The following is a 20,000-nucleotide window of genomic DNA, read 5'->3' as shown; positions in this document are numbered from 1 at the left end:
GAGAAATAGAAGAGAGGAAAGTAAAGGAGGTAGATAGATGAGGGAGAGGAGAGTTCAGAAGAGAGAGGAAACATATTTTTTGTTTTTCCTTCTCCCTCCCTCCCTCTCTCCCTTTCCTCCCTTTCCTCCCTCATTTTCCTCCCTCTTCCCTTCCTCGCTCTCCTAAATGGTATAGTGCACGCTTTCACACAACACCATGTGCCAGGGCCTTCCTCCTCCACCTCCTCCTCCCTCCCTCCTCCACCTCCTCCTCCAACTCCACCTCCTCCTCCCTCCCTCCTCCACCTCCTCCTCCACCTCCACCTCCTCCTCCACCTCCTCCTCCCTCCTCCCTCCTCCTCCTCCCTCCTCCTCCACCTCCTCCTCCTCCTCCTCCCTCCTCCTCCACCTCCTCCTCCTCCTCCCTCCTCCTCCACCTCCTCCTCCTCCTCCCTCCTCCCTCCTCCTCCTCCTCCCTCCTCCCTCCTCCTCCACCCTCCTCCTCCTCCACCTCCTCCTCCACCTCCTCCTCCACCTCCTCCTCCACTTCCTCCTCCACCTCCTCCTCCACCTCCTCCTCCCTCCACCTCCTCCCTCCTCCCTCCTCCTCCACCTCCTCCCTCCTCCCTCCTCCTCCACCTCCTCCCTCCTCCCTCCTCCCTCCTCCTCCACCTCCTCCCTCCTCCTCTTTCCTCTTTCCTCCTCCTCCTCCTCCTCCACTCACAGGCGCGCACACACACAAAAAGGTTTACAAAAATTGTCATGCAATTAGGGATTTGAATATGCAATTAGCATTACCGGCATTTGTTTCAGTTTAATGTTAGTCGCCGTTCTCGAAGTTTCCGGGCGACTGTCCCAACTCTGCGGTCATCCCCGCCCGATTCCGCTGCTTTGTTATCGCTTAGAAAGTTTGTATCGACTCCGGGCGGCGATGATGTATATGTACGCTTGGTTTGTGTATTTTTATTTGTTTGTTTAAATGTTATGATTATGATTAGTATTAGTAGTAGTAGTATTAGTATTTATTGCCGTGTTTAAGTTAGCGTAAAACCTATAATGACAACTTTTTGAAAGTTGTGGAGTTTGTCGTTTGTGTTTGTGGAAGTGAGGGGGGGGGGGGGTAGGGGAGGGGAATTAGGAATGGGAATGGGAATGGGAATGGGAATGTTAGTGTGGCGAGAGAGAGGGCGAAAGAACCCGCCCTCGGTCTGTTTGATGTAGGTTTATACCGTCTATAAATGACGGCTATGCAAATGAGTCAAACCGCAAATTAAAAGAAGAAAAAGAGAGATATATAAAAGAAGTAGAAAAAAAAATATATGGTAGAAATTCTAAAGAAACCTATCAACGCGAAATTCGCCGAACGAAGGGCGAAGGTGTTCATGACATTTTGAACACGGCCTCAGGTACGCGGCTATGCATCTTCGATTAGGTGTGGGCGGACCGTCGCTGCAACATAGCCTGTGGTGACGTCACGCTGTCGGGGCTACGGACGTTTCCCCCTTTTGGAGAAGCCTTTGAATATATTGCGTTACTTTGGGTTGGGATATTTTGATTTGTTTTTATTATTAGTTGTGGTGTTGCTGTGATTAATAATATTAATGTATTATTATCAATATTATCATTTATTATTAGTATTATTCTTATAATTGATAATATTAATGTATTATTATTATTATCATTATTATTATCATTGTTATTAGTAGTATTGTTATAATTGATAATATTAATGTGTTATTATTATTATTACTATTATTTATAATAATAATCATTATTGTTATATATATCGATATATATTTTTATGGGACTGAAATGTTGAAGTTTGATTTTCAGTGTAAAATTGGTTGTTGATGATATTTTGAATGAGGAACGTAGTGTATAATTTACTTGAGTACTTGGGAACATTATAGGAATATGATTTTGCTTTATCAACGTCGCTGTGTTGTTGGAGGGAACTTCCCCTTTCATCTTCCACCGTCTTCTTTTTCCTCCTGTCCCGTTCCTCTCATTGTCTTCCTCCTCTTCAATTCCTTCTCCTCCTCTTCGTCCTTCTCCTCCTGCTCCTCCTCCTCTTCGTCCTTCTCCTCCTGCTCCTCCTCCTCTTCGTCCTTCTCCTCCTGCTCCTCCTCCTCCTTCGTCCTTCTCCTCCTGCTCCTCCTCCTCTTCGTCCTTCTCCTCCTGCTCCTCCTCCTCTTCGTCCTTCTCCTCCTGCTCCTCCTCCTCTTCGTCCTTCTCCTCCTGCTCCTCCTCCTCTTCGTCCTTCTCCTCCTGCTCCTCCTCCTCTTCGTCCTTCTCCTCCTGCTCCTCCTCCTCTTCGTCCTTCTCGTCCTTCTGCTCCTCCTCCTCCTCCTCCTCCTCCTCCTCCTCCTCCTCCTCCTCCTCCTCCTTTCTGTTAATTTTGTTTACCCGTCATGAAGGCCACCGGCCATTTCTCCCTCCCTCTTTTCCTCCCCCCCCCCCTTCCGCGGAGCCGAAATGTGAGGGTTGGTTATTTTGTTGTTGTTTCACGTGTTTTGATCTTTTAATCTAGATTTCCTTGACGAATGTGGCAATATGTCGGACTTCCCTCCATCTCTCTCGCCGTTGTGTTTGTTATTCGTTAGTATTTTAACCTTTTTTTCGCGTGTGACGGGGCGGAGGTAGATGGAGGGGGGGGGAGGAGATTATTTAGTTTCTTTGAATTATGTTGCAATATCGCACCGACTCTCCGTGCGCTGTGGCTACCTGCCCCATGGCATTGCAGGATGGCGCTCCACTTCTGGGAAATGTATTTGGCCTCGTATTACGATGTATTGCGACGATATATCAGTCCTTGTGTATGCGCATCCATCCCCCTCTCCCCTCTCCCCTCTCCCCTCTCCTTTCTCCCCTCTCCATTTTCCCCTCAGATGTATATGCACGTGTGGCTTTCCTGTCCCCGACGCGCCTATTCTGTTATGTCCCTCTCGCCTACGCTGCCCATCCTACCTACCTACCTACCTACCTACCTACCTACCTACCTACCTACCTACCTACCTACACACACACACACACACACACACACACACACACACACACACACACACACACACACACACACACACACACACACACACACACACACACACACACACACACACACACACACACGAACGTGTCCCAGGCGAGGTGTAATGAAATGCGTATCCGGAGTATAATGCACTCTCCAAGCATTTTTTACCTCCGTTCCTCTTTTTTCTTTTTCCCTTTATTTTTTTATTTTTTATTTTTATCTTTTTCTCATTTTTTAATGTTTCTCATTTTCTCTTACTCCCTCCCTGTCTTACTCTGTCTCTCTGTCTCTCTCTCTCTCTCTCTCTGTCTCTCTCTCTCTCTGTCTCTCTCTCTCTCTCTCTCTCTCTCTCTCTCTCTCACTCACTCACTCACTCACTCACTCACTCACTCACTCACTCACTCACTCTCTCTCGGCGTTTCGCTGGCCAAATAAGCTTTATCTTTCATGTATGAAGTGAGAGAGAGGCTGGAAAAAAAAACAGAAGAAAACAATAATGCGGTTTAAAAAAGTGGTCTCCTAATGCCCGAGCATAGTTGTTAAAACTTTCACTCGCTCGCAAAAATTGTGTTGGAGACGCGCGCGCGTGGGATGGAGAGACTGCCAGGCCTAATAAGGTATTGACTAGACATTATGCATTTTTTAGGTTTGTAAATCACGTGAACAAGCACACTAGCACGTAGGCTAGGCAAACGCACATGCATACAGGCGCAAGCAAACATAGACGAGCGTGAAGTTGTACACCTAAGCACACCCCCACATAGATAAATACACATGCATACAAGTATACATAGACACAAAGAGACGCACACACATACACACGCTCACACGCATGCGCGCAAATACGCACACGTACAAGCACACGCGCAAATACGGACACGTACAAGCACACGCGCATACGGACACACCTGCACGCACGCACACAGATTTAAGAGAGAGGATTGATTTTGAATTCCATGAACTACATGAATAATTAAGTAGATTTCAGGTCAGTATTAACCTTATTCCTGAAACTTGTCATATGCAAACGATGATAATTGCGCCACAGGAAACTATGAGAGAAAGAAAATGATTAAAGGACAAGTAATGAGTAATTAAGCCGAGTCATTAGTAACGAAATAAGGAAGCGAAGATAATTACAAAAGATCAAGTAAATGGCTTAAAAAATGGCAAAAAAATTCAAACTGATTTACAATTAATTTAATGAATGGTTGGATGCAGTAATGGGAAGGAGATGGCGTTCATTTCCTTATCTTAAAATCTGAACTGTGAGGAAGAAAAAGAGAAAGGGAGAGAGTGGAGAGAGGGAGAGCGAAAGCTAAAAATGGAGAGAGGGAGAGGGAGAGGGAGAGGGAGAGGGAGAGGGAGAGGGAGAGGGAGAGGGAGAGGGAGAGGGAGAGGGAGAGGGAGAGGGAGAGGGAGAGGGAGAGGAAGAGGAAGGATGAAAGTCAGAGGAAGAGGGAGAGTGAGCAATATAGAAGGGGAGGGGGAGAGGAAATGATTAAATAGATGAATGTATCCGTGGATGAAATAAAATTCATGAATAAAAAAAAGAGAAAATGAAATAGAGAACGAGAGGGATATGAGAATAGATATAGAGGTTTCGGTCTCTTCTCATCCCCACCATCTTCTTTCATTAAACAGAGAGAGGGAGAGGAAAAAGAAAATAGAAAGGAAAACTCCCAGGGTTAATAAAATCTCCCGGTTGAATAAAAAGATAAAAAAAAATTATATTTAAATGAAGGGAAGTTCTTAACCCCCTTTTTTTTAACTTTCGTCATTATCCTTAAATTGAGAAACGTGGAGGAGGGGGAGAGGGAGGGAACGGTGGGGGGGGGGTGCAAGTGCGTGCGTGGTTGCGTGCGTGCGTGCGTGCGTGCTGGCTTGATATGCAGTTACCTAGCTTTTTTTTTTTTTTTTTTTTTTGGGGGGGGGGGGGGTGTAACCTATTCTTTGTCTTGATTTCACGGGTTAAGAGGAAAGTCCATTTGCAAAGAGCCTTTTAAATTTGCTTTAGTGTATTTCCTTTCTTCTTTTTAATTATTGTGAAAAAAAAAAAACGCACTTATTTTGATTAAGTTGGAGTCCCGTTCCCTTTGTATTTCTTTAAATTGAAAATAAAACTATAAATTCCTTCGTTTTTAATAAAAGCCGTACGCTGGCGGAAATATTTTAAATACTCGCTATTAAGATATGTATCCACTTTGTTGCCTTTTTTTTTTTCCCTTCAAAAATTCTTATCACGCCTTTCTTTATTTTATTATTTTTTTTTTTTCTTTTTTTTTTTTTTTCTTTTTTAGAAATGAGGCGACTGTTAATCATCTTACACATTCCGAAATAAGAATGCGTGCGCTGGAATGAGATCCGGGCAAGGATTTTTTTGGATTTGCGAGATTAGTCTTCACTTTTGCGTGCGTGTGGATTGGCTTGCTTGCTTGTGTGGGTAGTAGTGGGTTGTGGGAGGAGGGGAGGAGGGGGAGAGGGGTGTGGGAGAGGGGGAGAGGGGTGGGGGAGGATGGGAGGAGGGGGAGAGGGTGTGGGCGATGGGGAGAGGGGTGGGGGAGGATGGGAGGAGGGGGAGAGGGGTGGATAGGCGATGGGGAGGGGGGATGGGAATGGTAGAGGGGAAAGACGTAGGAGAAGGGGGGGAAAGAGTTGAAGAGAAGGGGAAGTGGTGGATAGAGAGGAGATAGAGGAAGGGAATAGGTGAAGTGGGAGGAGGAGATGGAGAAAGGGAATAGGGAATAGGCAGGAAGAGATAGAGAGAGGAAATGGGGAAAGTAGGAGAAGATAAGGAATAGGAGAAGAGAGGGGAGGAGACACAGATAGGGAATAGGGGAAAGGAGGAGATAGAGAAAGGAAGGGAGGAGATACAGAAACGGAATAGGGGAAGAGGAAGGAGGATAGGGGTGTGAGGGGAGGAAATCTGTACAGCTCTGAGAATATGTCGGCTCGGCGTCAGTCATTAGTCCGCGGTAATTACCCTGTCAGTTGGGTCAGGCGGCTCCATTAATCAATTAAATGCTGCCTCCGCTGCCTCTGATTAAATAGATTCGCACCTGAACTGTGACCCGTCTTTTGGGGCTCTTCTCCCCCCCTCCCCCCTACCCCTTCACTCAGCCATCTACCTCCCCTACCCTCTCCTCTCAACCATCTACCTCCCCTACCCTCTCCTCTCAACCATCTACCCCCCCAACCTTCTACCACAACCACCCCCACCCTGGCTATTCTCAACTCCCTCCTCTTGTTGCCCCCTCCCTTACCATTCTTGACTCCCTACTTCCCTCCCTTCTCCTTTTGCTCCTCCCCCTCCTCCTTCCCCAACTCCTTCCCCTCCCCCTTCCCCCTTTCCCCAACTCCTTCCCCTCCCCCTTCCCCCTTTCCCCAACTCCTTCCCCTCCCCCTTCCCCCTTTCCCCAACTCCTTCCCCTCCCCCTTCCCCCTTTCCCCAACTCCTTCCCCTCCCCCTTCCCCCTTTCCCCTTCTCTAAAACAGCTCCAGGAGTGACAGCAAAGCAGCAACGTCGAAGCGACATTATCATCATTGTTATTCTAATGACCCCAGACCTGCCCGACTGCCACATCGCTTACGATAACATCATTAGGGCGTTAATGGGAAGGGAGGGGGGAGGGAGGGAGGGAAGGGAAATGGAAGGGAAGGGAAGGGAAGGGGGTTGGGGGAGTGAGGGTGCATGGGGGAGGGGTGGGGGGAGTGAGGGTGCAGAGGGAGGGGTGGGGGGATGGGAGCGGGGTGGGGTGTGGTAAAGGTGGGAGGGGAAAGGTAGCGGAAGGGTGGGGAGGGAAGGGGGAGGGATAAGGGCGAATGTGGGGAGGTATAGGGAGAGAGAGTAATGAGGGAGATAGGCAAGTGGGGAGGGCAAATGTGGGGAGCGAAAGGAGAGGGGGGAGTATGTAGAGAAGTATGTAGAGGGAGGATAAGACCAGGATTAAAGATAAGATAGGGATAGGATTTGGTAGAGATAGGATAGTTGGAAGAATGGTGGAAGTGAAGGAGGATAGGAAGAGAAACGATAAGCAGAGGAAGGCAAACACGGTAGAGGGTTGAAGAGAAAATAGAAAAAGGGGAAGAAGATAAACACAGAGTGGATAGATAAACCTGGTCACCGAAAGATCGAATCCACATTGAAAAGATTGGCCTCTCGGCGTTCAAATGTTCAAATGGGGCCAAAAATGGTGAAGATTTTTTTATTTTATTTTTTTTATTAGCAGGGGATCACCAAAGGGAAGCGGGGAATACAGCATTGCGAAATAGGCTCTCGAGGCTCCGCGGCGTTTGACATTTTATTGGCGTGCCTGCAAAATGAATATATGTATGTGTGTGTTTGTGTGCGTGTGTGTGTGTCTGTGTGTTATTTTTGCGTTTGATCGGTCAACGGGAGTAATTAATGTATATATATATGCATTTTTTGAACAGAGTTGGTTATGTGTCTAGGAGTCAGGAGGGGGGGGGGGGGTATGTTGAAGGGTTGGGGGGGGCAGTGTGTTTGTGATTTTTTTTTTTTGTAAGGTGTGTGTGTGTGTGTGTGTGTGTGTGTGTGTGTGTGTGTGCGTGTGTGTGTGTGTGTGTGTGTGTGTGTGTGCATTTTCATTACCAATTATCTCCTTGTTTTAGCTCGTTGTAAGTCCAGGCTAGTTATTTCCGGGAGCAATTGTTTTTTCCTAAATGACTGAACATCCTAATCCACACACGTACAAGTACACGCACATGCACACACAAACACATACACGCACACACATACACACACACACACACACACACACACACACACACACATACACACACACACACACACACACACACACACACACACACACACACACACACACACACACACACACACACACACACACACGCACACACGCGGACAAACACAGCACACAGACACTCGATTTCCAGCGACACGGCTCTTGCGGTCGGCTCCGATAGCGGGCGCGCGGGCGGGCGGGCGGCTGGCCCTATTATATTCTCGTTTCTGAGGCCGACGCTGCATGTTGGGCGAGAGTCGGTCGGAAGGGATTTACTCGAATTTCTACGCTCGGAATGTGTGGAGGTGGGTAGGGGGTGGGGGCAGGGGTGAGAGGGGGGTGGTGGAGTGTGTGTGGAGGTTACATACGTTCTCGTACTCCTTCCCTCCTCTATTTATTTTTTTTGTTTTTTTACTCCTTTGTTCTAATTCCTCTTACTCCTTCTCTCTTTCTCTAATACCCTTTACTCCTCTCTTTCTCCAGTTCCTCTTACTACTCTCTTTCTCCAGTTGCTTTTACTCCCTTCTTTCTGTAATTCCTCTTACTCCCTTCTTTCTCTAATTCCTCTTACTCCCTTCTTTCTCTAATTCCCTTTATTCTCCCCGTTTGTCTGTGTCTCCAAGTACCGATGATCCGCGTCTGTGTTCGTGTGTGCGTTGGCGTGGGTGGCACTGCATTCATAAGTGTTCCTGAATGGACGGACAAAAATTGATACGAGTTCAGGCCATAGAAGTGCTTGACTGTTTTTTTTTGTTTTTTTTTTTTTTTTCTTTTGATGTTTTTTTTTTTTTTTTACTCTATTCGCCCTGTCGGAAAATGAATTCTAATTTGTTTTTGTTTTGTTTTGTTTGTTTGTTTGCTGGGAAGTGTAGAAAGGCTGAGAGGAGAGAGAGAGAGAGAGAGAGAGAGAGAGAGAGAGAGAGAGAGAGAGAGAGAGAGAGAGAGAGAGAGAGAGAGAGAGAGAGAGAGAGAGATTTAAGCTTGAAATTGAGATGAAAAGATAGTGGAAATGTATATATTTTCGTCTGGAATCCATTTAAATCTGGTTTCCAATTCAGAGTGCAGAAGCAGGGAAAGATAAAAAAAGTAAGTCATGAATTAGGCCTAAACGATACATAAAAAACGTACTAAATATGTAACAAAGACAGAAAACTTGGAATAAAAAACAAAAGACAGTTCAATCTCCAGTTCGATTTTCATTCACGATAAGCTTTATTAAAAACAAAAAATCCGAAAAAAAGTCGTCAGATTCCCCGATTTTTGGTACCGTTTTCCTACGGATTTTGGGGATTGGATGAGCGAATCGATGAACTGAGGGGTTGGGGGGGGGATTGGGAGGGTAGGCTAGTGGTTAACGGGGGAGGGAGGGAAGGAAGGAAGGAGGGAGGGAGGGAGGGAAGGAGGGAGGGAAGGAGGGAGGGAGGGAAGGAGGGAGGGAGGGAGGGAAGGAAGGAAGGAAGGAGGGAAGGAGGGAGGGAGGGAAGGAGGGAGGGAAGGAGGGAGGGAGGGAAGGAAGGAGGGAGGGAGGGAAGGAAGGAGGGAGGGAGGGAAGGAAGGAGGGAGGGAGGGAAGGAAGGAGGGAGGGAGGGAAGGAAGGAGGGAGGGAGGGAAGGAAGGAGGGAGGGAGGGAAGGAAGGAGGGAGGGAGGGAAGGAAGGAGGGAGGGAGGGAAGGAAGGAGGGAGGGAGGGAAGGAAGGAGGGAGGGAGGGAAGGAAGGAGGGAGGGAGGGAAGGAGGGAGGGAGGGAAGGAAGGAGGGAGGGAGGGAAGGAAGGAGGGAGGGAGGGAAGGAAGGAGGGAGGGAGGGAAGGAAGGAGGGAGGGAAGGAAGGAGGGAGGGAGGGAAGGAAGGAGGGAGGGAGGGAAGGAAGGAGGGAGGGAGGGAAGGAAGGAGGGAGGGAGGGAAGGAAGGAGGGAGGGAGGGAAGGAAGGAGGGAGGGAGGGAAGGAAGGAGGGAGGGAGGGAAGGAAGGAGGGAGGGAGGGAAGGAAGGAGGGAGGGAGGGAAGGAAGGAGGGAGGGAGGGAGGGAAGGAGGGAGGGAGGGAGGGAAGGAGGGAGGGAGGGAGGGAGGGAGGGAGGGAAGGAGGGAGGGAAGGAGGGAAGGAGGGAGGGAAGGAGGGAGGGAAGGAGGGAGGGAAGGAGGGAAGGAGGGAGGGAGGGAAAGAGGGAGGGAGGGAGGGAAAGAGGGAGGGAGGGAGGGAAAGAGGGAGGGAGGGAGCGAGCCGGAAGGGGAGGGGGGAGATCGATAATGAAAAGGTGATAAGCCAGGAGCCGGGAGGTCGTACCGTGCCCGTAATGTCTAAATTTATAGAGAAGGAATGAGGTGTGAATAATGACAAAAAAGGTGAATGGGAGTGGATTGATTCCGAGGCGCAGACACGCATTGTCGTGTTGATGAATGGTGCACAAAATGGGAAAGAGAGAGAGAGAGAGAGAGAGAGAGAGAGAGAAACTCCACCCACGTTGATGTAAGGTCAGAAAATGGCAAAAATACTCCAGCCACATTGATGAAAATTTCAAAAGATGGCAAAATATTTTGCACATTCTTTAAGATTGCAAAGAAATGACAAATACTCCACCCACATTGATGAAAATTGCAAAAAAATACCTAAAATGCTCCACCCACATGATGACCATTGCAAAAAATGACCTAAAATGCTCCACCCACATTGATGAATATTGCAAAAAAGACCTAAAATGCTCCACCCACATTGATGAACATTGCAGATAAACGTCAAAATCATCGACCATGCATATGAAAGGCCACAGTGTTACTTCTCACATTACACACCAATAAATATTAGATAAAGGCCTGCATTATTTCCCTCTGCCATAATGCAAGATATGTAGTTTAATGTTTCGACGCGACGCCTCATCCTACTTACGTAATTCATTTTACGGTGAATTTGCTATGTGATTTGTTAATGTGGCTTTATGCAGTGTTATATTTTGTAGTTTTTTTTTTCAATTTTGATTGTTCGGGTAAGTGCTTTTGGAAGTGATGTTTCTTTTTATTGTTTTATATTGCAAATTGATTAGTACTCGTTTTGTGATATGCTAAGTATATTTTTGTGTTTTGTTGTTTCATTTAGATAGTGTGATAGAACGCCCGGTAGCTGGATTGAGGTATCGTAAATATTAAGCCTTAACCCAATGCCGTCGGGGAAAATGAATATAAAATAGGGAAAATGCTGTGCTCATTTTCTATATTTTTTGTGAAATATGTCTGCACATAGATGGCTCTACAAGTGCTTAGCCACAAAGGAGTCAATAAGTAGACCTTGTGACCGTACCTGATTTGAAATGGCGGAAAAACTTATTTTTTACTAGTGCTATGAATATCGGTGGTGTTATTTTTGTTATAAACATTATAATTACTATGGTGTTATAAACATTAGTAACAGCGAAATAGGATAACGTAAAATATTTTCGTAAATCAAAGAAAAGGGTAAACGGGCGAGACAGGCAGTACTCGTAACTGGCTCATTGGTGGCTCGTAGAAACAATCAAACAAGTACTCACAGTGGGTATGGCACGTACGAACACGTCATGCCCATCGACACTGGGTTAAGTATTATGAATATTTAACTTTGAGTATTATGAGTATTTAGTTTGTTCCTTAAATACGTCTGTTTTTTTTTTTTTAGGAAATTTCGGCTTCTGATCTAGTACTCGACTTTTGATCTAGAATTTCTTCTCTTGCTGTCGAGAGATTTCATTCCATTTCAAAACCCTCCTGAGTCATTAAGGCTGATATAAAAAGACGATGAGTGAAAATGTATACAAAATGAAAAACAAGAAACAAGGAAACACGCGCACCAAGAAAACACAAACCAAAACCAAAACACTTTCATAACATTCTTTTGATATTTACGAAAGCCATACTCTTCGCACTCGCCCCGATTGCAATGCAGAGAGCAGTCTTCTTAAAGCGGTGCAAATGCAAACGGCGTCTTTGCAAGAGGGTTAAAAGGTTAAGAGTCTGAATAATATATAGGTTAATTGCAATCGCCTTTTCTCTTAAGCGCCCTGGTGTTGACGCGGTGACGGCCCCTTTAAGCATGCATAAAGCTGCAAATTAAATGCAACGACGGCGCCGACAAATCAGGTGCGCGCGGTATTGCCATTGCGGTGGAGGTTGTATTTTTTTTTATTATTCATTGCTTTTACGTATTTCTATCTTTATTTATTTTTCTTCTTTTTTCTTGGGGGGGGGGGGGGGTGAAGGTGATCTTGAAAGCGAGTTGTGGGTAGGAGGGAAGGGCAAGGGGAGGGGAGGGGGGAGGGCTGGAGGCAAGGAGGGAATGGGTAGGAGGCGGGGTAGGTTGGGGTAGGGTGGAGGGAAGGGAAATGAAGGGAGGAAGATGGAGAGGGTAGGTAGCGCAGAGGGGAAGGGAGGGAGGATAGGGAGGGGAGCTTACCAGGGGAGGAGGGGAAGGGAGAGGAAGGGAGGGGAGGGGCGACGAGGAGGGTCGGCGCTTGGGGTGGGTAGGGGAGGCATAAAGGGGGAGGGGGAAGCATCAGGTGAGAGGAGCGTAGAGGGGGGGGGGGTCATGGGGAGGCAGAATATGGGTGGGGGGGGGCACCGTGGGGGAATAGATTGGCCTCGGAATTATGTAGATTATATTTAATCATACGGTGGCGCGGCGCTCCCCTTTCTCTCATCTGGGAATCATGGCGGTATGATTAGGCCTTAGATGATTATGAATGGAAATATATATATAAAAAAAATATTTTTTAGTTTTTGAGGATATTTTTTTTTTTTTTTTTTTTTTGAATTAGAATAATCCTCTTCCGTTCAGATATTGGATTTGCATTCCCTTTGATGTTAATTTGGTAGGAATGTGTGTTTTTTTTTTTCTCTTATACTTTTGTTAATATTACTGTTAATGGAAATTCTTTGTTGTCCTCATCACATACTCATTATCGTTTGCCAAAAAATTAACGATTTTTAAAAAATCGTTTTTGTCGCTTTTATGATTTTACTTTAATGAAGTGTAAATAAATTATAAAAATAAAGAATTGTGAACTATATCAGTTTCAATTTGCGAACCACTACAATAGCCATTAATGTTGCAATTTGCATTAAAGAACAAGCAGCTGTTGCACATGCATTAACGCCACAGTCACTGTACAGTCACTGTACAATTTCTTGTCAAACGCTGGGATATAATATTTAATCAAGTAATGTAGAAAATTTTACACTGTATATATTAATATAAAAACGAAGTATAAGTGAATACAGGTCATTTAATTGTTATTCTTATTAATAATAATTTCCAATAAAAAAAAATACCTATGGGTTCTCTCTATATATCAGTCCGACGTTGGTATTGATTCGATAAAAAATGTAATAACCAAGAAATAAACTTAAATAATCCTCTGTCCATGTGTCATATATAAGCCTATACCCCTCCTGACTCACGGACCAGCATATGAGTCACTCTTGAGTCAGCTGAGTGCGAGTGGCTTTAATGTGAATGGCAGTGAATGGCGTAATGACTGCTGATTGGTCCGTGCCCGTGGCAGTCATGAGTTTAACAGCGTTGGAAGCTAATGAATGGGATGATGGTCATGAGAATTGGCCATGAGGGACGGGGATCTGGGGTGGGGGGTGGGGGGATGGGTTTAGGGGACGATGGATGGGGGGTAGGGGAGGATGGGGGTAGGGGAGGATGGATGGGGGGTAGGGGAGGATGGGGGTAGGGGAGGATGGGGGTAGGGGAGGATGGATGGGGGGTAGGGGAGGATGGATGGGGGGTAGGGGAGGATGGATGGGGGGTAGGGGAGGATGGGGGTAGGGGAGAATGGGGGTAGGGGAGAATGGGGGTAGGGGAGGATGGATGGGGGGTAGGGGAGGATGGATGGGGGGTAGGGGAGGATGGATGGGGGGTAGGGGAGGATGGATGGGGGGTAGGGGAGGATGGGGGTAGGGGAGGATGGATGGGGGGTAGGGGAGGATGGATTGGGGGTAGGGGAGGATGGATGGGGGGTAGGGGAGGATGGATGGGGGGTAGGGGAGGATGGGGGTAGGGGAGGATGGGGGTAGGGGAGGATGAGGGGTAGGGGAGGATGGGGTTAGGGGAGGATGGGGGTAGGGGAGGATAGATGGGGGGTGGTGATGGTGATATTGGCTTGGGGTGAGGATAGTTGTGGTGGTGGTGATGATGTGGTGGCAGCGATGATTGTGATGGTAATGAGGACGTTAATTAATTCGGTGACGAGATGTTCATAGCGGTGAGGATGGTTTGCTTAAGAATGATTGTGATTGGTGTGATGGTGATGAAAATGGTTCTTGTAATGGCGTTTGAAATGAAGAGATGATGGTGATAGTAACAGTGATGCTTGAAATTGCGGTATAATGGTAGTTATTGTAATGGTGTTTGGTATGTCGTTATGGTGATTGATGGTGATGGTGATTGAAAGTGATTGTGCCGGGTAATAATGATAGTGACAGTGATTAAATTTCAGAGAGCAGCATTCACGATGATCGTGATAGTGATGGCAATATGATTCATTCTAACGATAATTCTAACGATTTTTTTCCATGGTAGTGAAATCTGATTCTGATATTGAAAATTGGATTACGCAGATTAGATATGCAGATTGGTGACGCTAATGAGTTTTCCTTTAATAGCAATGATAAAAATACACTGTGTAATTCTAGTGATTATTGCGATAGCGAGAGCGGATGAGTCGGGTCATGAAAATGCAGCGCCAACGACACGCTTAATAGCATCAGGAAAAAAGACAATAGCGCTGATAGGATTGCGATAGATTTTCCTTCAGTTTTATTATACACGCGCACTTGGGTACATTCGCGCCCATGCTTGCTAGCACACGCGCACACGCACACGCACACGCACACGCACACGCACACGCACACACACACGCACACGCACACACACACGCACACACACACGCACACACACACGCACACGCACACGCACACGCACACGCACACACACACACACACACGCATACGCACACACGCACACACACACACACGCACACGCACACACACGCACCTCTCTCCCTCTCTGTTGGGGCGTAGGTCTGGAAGTCTAAACACGTTTTGTTACCGCCTCTAGAAATAAAAAGAATCAGGTTAAACATCTGTCAGCGTCTTTAGCGTTTATTCCACCAACTCGTAAGGAAAGAGTTCATTACAACTCGGATGTGTAATGATATGAGAGATAGAATTACCGGAAGGGGTGATCTACCCGCGACCTATATTCACGGAATGGGATCTTTGGGCCGGGCATGGGTGAGTGACGTCACGCAGTGTTGCCCTCGGGCGGTCATGACTCAGCGGTCGGGCACGTTGGTCGTACATCCCTCGTGTGACTTATTCGTCTTCTCTGGGTTTTTTTTTTTTTTTCGTCTTCGTCCTTATCGTCACAGGAAGAAAATTAGCGCGTCGTTATCTTAATTCCGTTGACTTTGTTGCCTCTTATCGGCGTATCGTACCTGTAGTGTGTGCACACCTTTGCGAGCGGGAAGGTTGTGTGCACATGCGGTGGGGCTTCGGGTTAGGGGGGGGGGGGGGCTAGTTCTCGCCCTCACCCTGACTCGCGATTGGCTGCTTTGTTGTACGCGGTGACCAATCAGCATGCGGGGATTCGGCGCGGTGTTGCCAAGTCGCTGCAAGGAGGACCCGTGGTGCGTCTAGGCCGATTCGATTCGCGTTCAGGCTGGCGATGTTGCTGCGTTGCCGAGTGGGAATGCTGGAATTGGGGTTGTCTGTGTCTGTCTGTGTGACTGTGTCTGTGTATGTCTGTGTGACTGTCTATATATGTCTGTGTCTGTTTGTGTGGCTGTGTCTGTTTCTGCCTGTCTGCGTGACTGTCTCTACCTGTGTCTATGTGACTACTTCAACCTGTCTGTGTGACTGTCTGTCTGCCATTTCTTTTAGAAACCGATAGGCATTTGTAAAATGAAAACAAAAAAGGTTTATAGAACCGACTATAAATTGTCGCTTATCTGAATGAGTTGGCTTGCTGAGGTAGTGAAATATTGTCATTTCTATGCATTTAATCAAGTGAATGCCTGGAGCTCTCACGTCGACGAATTAACAGTGATGAAAAAGATACAGATTGGAATGCTTTTTCCCTGAACATGGGATCTTTTTTATTACGCGAATAGTAATGAATATCCCATTATCAATTTTCTTGGAAGAACGTGTTGCTTCGAATCTAGTTTGTCGCTGTTTTTTTTTTTTTTTTTTTTTTTTTTTTTTACGAGTAGACTTGTGCAGAGAATGTCATTGTCTGAATAAGGACACTAAGGTTTGGTTGTTTATTTTTGTGTTAGAGGCATTTTTCTCTCTCTTTCTCTCTTTCTTTCTCTCTTTCTTTCTTTCTCTCTCTCTCTCTTTCTTTCTCACGTACACCACGTACACACAGCTAACCACATGCAGGAAAACAAAGGCAAAGCTACACAGCTCATACTAATATAATGAAAATGAGAGTAAATATTAACGAAGTGAAAATGTTCCCACACACTAATGGACAGGCAAGAATGCAGACAGGTTCAAATGACGCACGCAAAAACGAACGCATTCACGGGACCCCCTGCAAGCACACGACCCCCCCCCCCCCATCCCTTGCAAGCAGTTAAACGCACGCACGCAGAAAGCCACTCAAAATATACCTGAAAAACAAGAGGAGAGGTAAGTGACCGGGCGCTAATGCTGTAAAATGGCGAATGGGAAGGAGAGAATGACGAGGGAGGAAGAGAAGAATGGGTAGAAAATGGGTGTTTATGACTTCTTTCGCGGGTACATGTCAGCCTGTCTGTCTGTATGGTTGGTCATGTCGGGGTCCCCTTATGCACACGGAAATATGCACACGCAGACGCATGTACATATATAAGCAAGTACACACCCATGTATACAGGCACAGATATACACAGATGTGCGTGCGCACACGGGCACACACGCACACGTGCGCGCGCGCACACACACGCACACACAAGCACACGCGTGCACACACACACACACACGCACACACAAGCACACGCGTGCACACACACACACACACGCACACACAAGCACACGCGTGCACACACACACACGCACACACAAGCACACGCGTGCACACACACGCACGCATGCACGCACATGCAAGCACACACGCATGCACGCACACGCAAGCACACACGCATGCACGCACGCATGCGCGCACACGCAAGCACACACGCACACACCCCCTCACACACCGCACACATTCCCACGCGCTCATGAATATGCATGACAAACAATTTCCTGCTGTGAGAAGAACGTGTCTTTATCTTCTCTCCTTTTCTTTTTAATTTCTCTCGCTTCTTCTTCTCATTTAAAAGGCGCCTGTTTTGCCTCTGGTTAGTCCTCATTATATTCCGTTATGACTGAGGCAGAGCATGACCGGCCGAGTTTTGTTTTGTTTCGGCGCTCGCTCGTGGCGATGCAGGGGGGGGGGGGGGGTGGTATTGGGGAGGACTGAGGGTGCGGTGGGGGGGTGGGGTGAGTAAGTGATGTGGGGATGGGATAGGTTAGGATGGTAGGGTAAGGGGTAGTAGTGGGGGGGGGTAGAGAGTGGGGTGGTGTTGTGAGTGGGTTAAAGCGAGTGGGTTACAGAGGGGATAGAGAGGGATGGGAAAAGGAGTGGGATAGGTAGAGGGACCTTGGGGCGGGGGGGGGGGGTAAGGGCAGGGGGAGGGGGAGGGGACAGGCAGGGGTGGGGGTGGGGGTGTCTGTGCGTGAGGTGAATGAATCAATAAAGTGTGGGAAACGTGATTGATTTTCTCCCGAGCGGTTTATTGTCCATACTGTAAATACGGACGGTCCTTGGCGTCGCTCGCCGGGGAAGGATCTCTGGCCGTGTTCCTCCGTGCTTGCGCCTGAACATGCATGCGTGGTGGGGTTTAAGCTGGAGGTACTTAATGTCTTAGCTTGGGTATGCGCAACCACGTACACGCATGTACACACACACGCACACGCACGCACACACACACACACACGCACACACATACACACATACGCACACTCACGCACACACACACATACGCACACTCACGCACACACATACACACATACGCACACTCACACACACACACTCACACACACACTCACACACACACACACACACACACACACACACACACACACACACACACACACACACACACACACACACACACACACACTCGTAAGCACACACGCAAACGCACATTCACACACACTTGCACATAGCAATTCACATAACCATACACAGGTTGTTCTATTTTCCCAGTTCAATTGCCTTGCGACCTCCTCTTCCATTCTCTCTCCTCTCCCCTCTCCCCTCTCCCCTCTCCCCTCTCCCCTCTTTCCTCTCCCCCTCCCCCTCCCCCTCCCCTAAACCCAATGCCATTTTAAAATTTGAGCGCTCAGATGGGAGTCGATTTTTGTGTTGTGTTATTTTCTGAAACATTTTTTTTTCTACCTTTTTAATTCCGAGAATGTAGGTTGTAGTCCGGGCGGGAGTGGGTGGGAATGGGAATGGTGGAGGGGGTGGGAATGGAAATGGGGGGGGGGTGGGAATGGGAATGGGGGAGGGGGGTGGGGATGGGGGATGGGGGGGAGTTGGGTAGGTTGGGGGTGGAAAGGGTGGGAAAGTTTGGGGGTTAAACCTATTTGGGGATGGGGGTGGGGGGGATTGGGGGGGGGGCGGGGGGGGGGGGGGAGGGGGGTGGGGGGGGGTGGGGGGGAAAAGGGTTGGGTTTTAGGGTGGGACTGGAGAGGGGGTGGAAATGAGTTGGGGGGGAGGGGTGGATTGGATGGGGTTTGGGAAAATGGGGGAGAGGAAATGGAAAAAGGTGGGAGGGGTTGGATTTTTGGGGGGAAAAATGGGTGGTTGGAGGGGGGGTGAAATGTTTTGAATAGAAATTTGGTTGAGTCGTATGGGGAGGGGAGGGGAAGGGCGTTGGAGGGGGGGGTTTACGTGGGTTGGTTTTGGGGGGGGGGATTACTGCCGGGGCGTTTTTTCGTTGTTTTTGAGGGTGGAAGGAATGGGGGTTTTTTTTTTTTTTTTTGATGATTTTTTTATTTTGTCGTTTTTTTTTTTTGGGTGTGTGGAAAATTTTTTGTGTTTTTTTTTTTTTTGGTGGTTTTTTAATGTTTGGACATGGGCCGGGGGGGGGGGGAAATTTGGGGTTTGGGGTGGTTCGTGGGGGGGGGGGTTTGGGGGAAGGGTACCGAAAGAAAAGGATGGTTGTGAAAATGGTTTTTCCGGGATAATTTTGGTGCCCATGTGGTTTGGAATAGGTGGTTTGGGGGTGGGATTTTGGGCCGTTGAAATTATGGGGTTTTGGGTGGGTGGGCTGTGAAGGTTGGGTTTTTAAATGGCAGGTTTTGGTAGATTTTGGTTCCCATGTGGTTTGGTTTGAAAAATGGAGGGCCGATATATTGGGGCCTATGGGTTTGGGCCGAATGGGGGGATGATTGTTGGGATGGTGGATAGATTGGATGGGTTGATGGTTGGTTTGTTTTGGTTTTTTGGGTATGATGGAGTAAAGTTGATTAAAGTGGAGTTTCCCGGGAAAAGGGTTGATATTTTTTGTTCTTTATGGTTTGCAAATGATGGGATTGTTCCGACTGGGTTTGATTTTGGGGGGGGTGGCGGATGCGGGGAATGGGAATGGTGGAGGGGGTGGGAATGGGAATGGGGGAGGGGTGGGAATGGGAATGGGGGAGGGGGGTGGGGATGGGGGATGGGGCAGTTGGGATAGTGAGTGGATGGGTAGGGGAAAGTGGGGAAGTGGGTGGGGATTGGAAAGCCAATAGCGGGTGAGTGGATGGGAAGGAGGAGAGTGAGGGGGGGGGGGGTGGGAAGAGGTTGAGGTGTAGTGGGGACTGGGAAGAGGGGGGTGGAGTGAGTGTGGGGAAGGGAAGAGGTGGAGATGGAGTGGGTTTGGGAAAGGGGGAGAGGAAGTGGTGGAGGTGGAGTGCGTGTGGGGAAGGGAAGGAGAGAGTTGGAGGTGGGGAAGAAGAGGTTGAGTGCGTATGGGGAGGGGAGAGGGCAGGCCGTAGGAAGTAGGGGTCTGGGGATAGGGAGGGAGGAGGGGGGGCGGAGTCAGGTCCAATGCCGGGACAGTTTTATTTCGATTGTCTTATGAGGCGTGGAATTGAAACTGGACGTTGCCGTTTTTTTTAAAACCTTTTCGTTTATTTATTTATTTATTTTCATGTATTTTTGGGTGGCCAATTT

General features: G+C 47.7%; 1 protein-coding gene across 4 annotated transcripts in view; it reads left to right on the top strand.

The window, feature by feature from the left end:
* LOC125034335 (calsyntenin-1-like) overlaps nucleotides 1-20,000 on the top strand; it is a 267,852-nt gene that overhangs the window by 8,721 nt on the left and 239,131 nt on the right. The window lies entirely within an intron of this gene.

Source organism: Penaeus chinensis, chromosome 17, assembly GCF_019202785.1.
Source record: "Penaeus chinensis breed Huanghai No. 1 chromosome 17, ASM1920278v2, whole genome shotgun sequence".
Taxonomy (NCBI): Eukaryota; Metazoa; Arthropoda; class Malacostraca; order Decapoda; family Penaeidae; genus Penaeus; species Penaeus chinensis.
This window is presented reverse-complemented; position numbering and strand designations above follow the sequence as displayed.